This window comes from Neophocaena asiaeorientalis, unplaced genomic scaffold (genome assembly GCF_003031525.2).
Source record: "Neophocaena asiaeorientalis asiaeorientalis breed wild unplaced genomic scaffold, Neophocaena_asiaeorientalis_V1.1 scaffold220, whole genome shotgun sequence".
NCBI lineage: Eukaryota > Metazoa > Chordata > Mammalia > Artiodactyla > Phocoenidae > Neophocaena > Neophocaena asiaeorientalis.
In genome coordinates this window covers 3,774,276-3,780,275 of record NW_020174042.1, presented here as the reverse complement: position 1 = coordinate 3,780,275, position 6,000 = coordinate 3,774,276, and the positions used below count along the sequence as shown (strand labels likewise).

Here is a 6,000-nt window from a genome sequence, read left to right as displayed (position 1 = left end):
CGGCGGCCGGGGAGGCCCGGTGAGTACGCGGAGGGCGGGCCGCCTCGCGGGGGACCGCTCCGGGGCCCCTGAGGCGGTGGTGGCGGCTCGGCCGCGCTGCTCCGTGCGCCCCAGTCTCGGCAGTTGGGGACTCGGCCTGAGGCGATGGGCCCCGCTGTCCGGAGCCGCTGGGCAGAGTGCGCGGGAGGGCCGCTCCTTGGGAAGGGCCGCGGCCCCGACGCTCGGCTCTGGTCTCGGGGGCGGCGGAGAGAGACCCGCGCCGACCTCAGGCCCAGGCGCCCGGTTGGTGCCTGCGGCTCCCGAGACCCCGCGGGGGCCGGGGCCGGGGTCGACCGCGGTCGCTGGGCCGTCGAGTGACAGGTGCCGCCGCCCCCTCCCCGCCGCGGGCATCGCGCTCCCGCCCGGGGAGCCAGGCGCTCGGAAATTTCTGGAGCTTCGACCTGACTCGCTGTTTTCTCCCTTTCAGGTTTTGAAGCCGCTTCTCTGCCCGAGTTAGGTCTCGCCCAGCTCTGTTTCCTTCTCTATGTACTTTGCACGAATAAGTTTTGGAGCATTGGTTAACAGCCTGTGGGTGAAATTTGGCTTTCATTCGTGAATGAGGTATAGTGAATTACTTCTTGAGTAAAATGCTTCTCCTCCTCTCCGCTAACTGTTGAAGAGTAAAAGGGAGAAGGGTTTTGAATTTTGTTTGTTTTTTGTAGTTATTGTTTGGAACAAGCAGTCTTTCAGAATTTTTGTCATCTCTAGCACTTAGGGTGCTTGGTAGATATTGAACAGTGATAAAAAATGACTTATTAAATTGTCTTTTCTCTCCGCCTTGTTTTAGATTTTTCATTCTTACTTTAGCTAGATTCTACAATTGAGTAGGTGCTATGGCTTTCATTAGAAGCACTAATGAAAGATCGTCTTTCCTCTACTGAAAAGCCAGTGAAATTTTCTCTGCACTGTTCAGTACTATTTCTTTACGTAGTAAACGTGCTTGTGATTGTAACCTGAATCATCAGTTTAATAAATTTGACTTGCAGCCATAAGAATATTGAACTTTGTGGCAATTAAAAATTTTTTAAATCTTTAATCTGTGGAAACGTAGATTTTTTTTTCTCAACAGGTTCATAACACTTAAGTTCTCGTCAGTCAAATCCTAATTCATGGAAGATATTGTCATAAATGTTTACAACAAACTTATCTATAAGATAATCAGGTGGCTTCACTCTTTAAGAGTGAAGAACCCAGAAGTTGACCAAGAGATCACTGGGGCAAATGAAAATACATGTGCTTTATTTATGGGCGAATCCCTTAGGTCCTCAGCCGGTACCTGCTTGTACTTTTTGCCTAGGTTTTTCAACCCACAGAAATTAGGTGATGCAGATTGGAGAGGGGAGGCAGTATTTAACTATGAAGAAAAAAAATGGAATTTAGGGCATACCCATTAAGTTTATATGGTTTGTTTGCATTAAGTTTGTTGCGAGCAAAGTTTTGGTATGCTCTTGGCACTTACTGGTTGTGAACCTTACTTTATAAGAAGCCAAAGTGAAAGATATTGTGTAGTTGTGTTATTTGAGGAACAGAACGTGAAATAATACGATAAAAAAATTTCCCCAGGTATTAAGTCATTCATACTCAATGCCATTTCATTTTATGGTTTTTGTTTTTTTTTAATCTAAGCTACATTTCAGTGAGACCACACTAGTTGGTATCTACATGGTATTCACTTCTTTTTTCATCAGGCTTACTGGTCGATAGTGTTAATAGAAGATGACTATCATTACATTTTATAAAAGGGATATATTTGGTCTTGATTGAGGAGCTTATACATATACCAGTTTTGAAGTGCCCTAATTGTGGTTCCCTGGACCTGAGGTATGGCTACTCCTACCATCTTTCTTGACCTTAGAGAGATCATAGTCTAAAGGGATTACATCATAGTGGCACTGGTCCTCAGAACCTTAGTAGAGGAGCCCAAGAGGATCAGCTGTTTATAAATCCTTCTGCTTGCAGTTTAGGCTATTCATTTTAAAAAGTAGTTTACTTAAGCTCCTCATGTATCCTAGTTCTTTTTAATCAATACTTTGAAACCAGTTGTGTTTCCTAAACAAATATGTTTCCTAAACAAAATTAGTTGTGGTGATAATCAGTTAGTAGAATGGCCCTTACAATGAAGCAACTTTGAACTGCTAATAATCACTGTTAACTCACATTTGCATTCTGGGAATTGAGGATTATCTCTAGCGCACTTTGCATTTTCTTTAGCTCCATTCTATTTTAGAGCATGTCTTTGAATGCATAGATAGCTGTGTAGTGTACTTGGGGAATGTAAATATTTTTTTAAAAAACAAATTCAATAAATGTATCTTCTGTGTGCCAGGTCCTGTGGTTTTGTTAGGGGTGGAAAGAAGAAGCTCTTGCCTTTCAGGATGTTGAAATCAGGATTATAAGGGGCTAGGCACAACAGTAAACAGATAATTTTAATTAAATCTATTCAGTAATAAAAGTAAATATAAACTACAGAAATATTACAAAGGAGGGAATGATTAAACAGGCAGGTCAGAGAAAGCATTATAGAGATCCTAGCATCTGAGCAGGATTTTAAGGAACAAATACAAGTTGTAAGTGGAAGAGATGGAGGGCGTTTTAGGCAAAAGGCACAGCAAAAAGATTTGAGCAAGTAAAACTAAATGTGTGGTCAGGAAACTTTTAGTTTGTTTTGCTGGAGTACAAAATCTGAGGAAGGACAGTTGCTATAGAAAGCCCTAACATATGCTCTAATATTTAATAAGTAATTGGCTTTTCTAGTATTGAGTATATATAAAGTGGAGACTTCACTATAATTTGATTTTGCTGCGATTTTAAGTATAGAGGAATTAATAGTTTTTACTAATGGATTCATTAAGGAATTATAGAATGTTGCACTTATATGTGATGAGCTGCCTGCATATTTGTAAACTTATTTGTTTCTTGTGCATTTGACCTGAAACATTTGTTTTCAAATTATCTTTCAAATTTTCTTTTGTCTTCCTTCAACTACTTAAATTAGCCTTTAAATTATTTTTTAAAAGGAGACTCAGGATTTCCTTGGTGGTCCAGTGGTTAAGACTCTGCAGGTTTGATCCCTGGTTGGGGAACTAAGATCCCATATGCTGCGGGGTGTGGCCAATAAATAAATAAATAAATAAATAAATAAATAAAATAAAAGGAGACTCAAAGGGAAGAGGGAGAAACATAGAAAATAATCATTAAATTTCTGGACTAAAAACTTAATTTGTGTAGTATTTTAGTAATTTGTAACTATTTAACATAGAGCACTAGCCACTGCATTCATAGACTGACGAATGTAGGTAGCTTAATGGATGTCCACTGTATTTTTGTTTTGTGTACCTTAATTATGTCCTTGTTATTTAAGTGTATGTTTATAAATGAGCATTTATATATACTCAAGTATCTGGATTTTAAAGACCATGTGATGGATAAAGAAAGGGAAAATAACAGGGGGAGGGAGAAGAACTCTGAATCTATTTATCCAAGTGTCTCTTAGATATGACCATAGGTGGAGATGCAGAAGTTTAGGACACAAGACCTCTAACCCTAGCCTCACAAGAATACTAACCCTAGCCTTTCCCTGAAATAGTATCTTTAAAAGTCTCATGTTTTTGTGGTCTGCTTATTTATCTCTTTTTCTCTTCAAGGTTTTAAAGCAGTTTCAAATGAATTCCTGGATTGTATAACATGATTATCTTTTTGCAAATTCTGAAAAATTTGTTAATGAAGGCAATGTTCTCTTAAAAACATGCACCGTAATCAGTCTTTGACAATTGCTTTGTGTCATTTATCTTCTCAGTCACTAACATAAAAGGACCTGAGCATGTCATTGTTAATTCTGACCTGTAGTTGCCCTTTTTAAGTTTTGACACAGGGCAGAAAAATCAATATTGCTTTGATTACATTATGTTTTTATTTTTTGAATTTGGGTATAGATGACCATTTTTCCTTTTCACGATGAGAGTTTTTTGTTATAGAAGGAATATGGTCGTTACAGAATATTTGGGGAAATAGTGAAAACTATAGAAAGGAAAAGGAGTAGTCCCATGCATTTCCTCCTTTTGGTATGTAAATAAATAATACACATATTTACAAATTGGGGATTATTTTTATATTTTTATTCCCTTCTTTCATTTAAAATTTACATTTCCCCCCTCTTCCACCTCTGAAGTACTGGTTATTGTATGGTATATAGATTTTTGACATAGTATACAGATTTCTCTCATGGCTAATGAGGTAGTTGATGTGTTGGCTGTTTATCACTTTTTTTTTTTTTAAGTACAGCTTGAGTACAGATGATGAGCCCTTCCAGTTGTCCCATCTCCTTACTCCCTCAGCTGCTGAGTAGAGCTATTTTTGGCCTTTAATATTTACTATTATGTAGAGTATAGTGCAGGTGGCTACCACTCTCCTATTCTTCTACGTGTACCCCTTACCGAACAAGGGATCATTGGAGGTGAGCATTTCCCCTTTCCATTTACCGTTTCATTAGTTAGAGAAAGTATTTTAACACATGGGTTGCTAAGATGTAGCATAGGTAGCTGCCTCAGAAAAATAATTATTTTGAGTGTTTATCACTGATTCTTTTCTCAGTTAACAGTATTTGTTCTAATGCTTTCTTTTCACTTTGTCTTTCTTTTATTCTTTTCATTCATTCAGGAAATATTTATTGCTTGTTGTGTGTGTCCACTGTATAAGACATAGTCTCTACTGTGATTCTTGGGTTTCAGATAGATTGGTGTTTTCCTTATGCATTGTTAGGTATAATCTTTAGGTCTCTGACTCTTCAGTGGCTGACTGCTCAACCACAAATTCTCAATGCCTAAAAACTTTTTTCTTTTCATTTCAAAGAAAAAAATTTTCTGTGAGCTTTGGAGAGATATTTAGAACACCTGTGAACATTTCACTCATGCAGAACAATCCAAATATGAAATTCACAGTTTTGATATCAGTCCTGAAATGGAGAGGAAATGTATTTGTGTAAGCTATCAGCGATGATAAGGTTAGATTATATTGCAATAGCAACCCGAAAACCTCAGCAGCTTAAAGCAGCAAAGTTGCTTTCTTGCTCAAGCTACATATCCATTACAGGTTAGTAAGGAGATTTTGTTCATTGTAGTTTTAGACTCCATCAGACTTGACTGTAGGAGGCTTCATCTCAGCATACACTTCCACAATAACAGAAGCAGAGAAAAGAGAACACGGTGAACCATGTTCTGGCTTTTAAAGCTTTTTAAAGCTTATATTTCACTGGTAGTCACATGGCCAGCCTGCATTCAACATGAGAGTGATACGCAATTCTCTTTCAGGGAGGGGCGGTGAATATTTGTGAACAGCTATCATATGCAATTTATAGTTGTGACAGTTAAAATTAAATACAGTAGTTGTAGAACAACTGTGTAGGATTAGTGTACCTAAAGTGGTCAAAGCTACTAAAACTTACAGGATTTTAACATGGCATGTTGAAGTTGAAGCAGAATTAATATTTTCCATAATATTTTTGAGTCTGGAATTTCCTTTTCATTTTGTAATATTTTCTTCCTTATAGTAACTTACAAAGCCTTAATTCTCATGTCTGTGGGAAAGATTTAAGCCTAAAATACGTCATAATTTTAATGGTGTGATGTCATCTCTGTATGTTGTGGTATTTTATCTTAATCTGTATGCTTCTGAACATAGGAGCAATAGGTATTAATGTAGTATTGTAATAAAAATACTTTGATTTCATAACTATTAGATGACATCTTCAAATCTCAGTTCTTCTTTTGATTTTTTTCATTGTTTAACAAAAAATTGAAAGATTTCCAAATAATTTTCTAGATTCTTAGGTTAAGATGGAAGATTGAACGCATGCTTCTCATTTTTGTTTCCTCCTGAAAACATGCAAACTGTAGTGTGTGGTTAGCTTTCAAAATGGACCTCACCTCTTAGTATTCACACTTTTACACAGTCCCTTCCCACAAT

General features: G+C 37.8%; 1 protein-coding gene across 2 annotated transcripts in view; it reads left to right on the top strand.

The window, feature by feature from the left end:
• The window catches only part of GKAP1 (G kinase anchoring protein 1), an 80,849-nt gene continuing 74,849 nt past the window's right edge, over positions 1-6,000 (top strand). For both annotated transcript variants that reach the window (XM_024753745.1, XM_024753746.1), the window contains exons 1-2: positions 1-19; positions 467-600. The gene's annotated coding sequence lies outside the window, so the exon portion shown is untranslated. The remainder of the gene's footprint in view (positions 20-466; positions 601-6,000) is intronic.